Raw genomic sequence first — 408 nt, forward strand, 5'->3', positions numbered from 1 at the left:
AGACAGTTTTTTTTAAGTACTGACTTGTCAATTTATCTCTGACAAGTGACTAAGAAAGATAAACAAATCTTCTGACTTCACAAACAAGAATATGTGAATAAGAATATATATATTCTGAGAAGTTATGTCCCATGATGACTTACACTTCTGTTTTATAATGTAACTAAATTCTTTTAATAAACTGCATTAATTTTACATTTTAAATTTAAATCATCCTTGCTGTACTGTTCTCATTCACTTTACTTTTAATTTTTACATTTCTATAAATACTCAAAAAACTCCTCAATTTGAAACCAACTTACATTGGAGTTCTGAGGTTAGATTATAACTTTTAAGATATTTTGTTAAAATGTAAAAACCCTGAAATTACAAACAAAAAATTTACAATTTTACAGTATATATCTAATT

This window comes from Hyaena hyaena, unplaced genomic scaffold (assembly GCF_003009895.1).
Source record: "Hyaena hyaena isolate Hyena2069 unplaced genomic scaffold, ASM300989v1 scaffold_100, whole genome shotgun sequence".
NCBI lineage: Eukaryota > Metazoa > Chordata > Mammalia > Carnivora > Hyaenidae > Hyaena > Hyaena hyaena.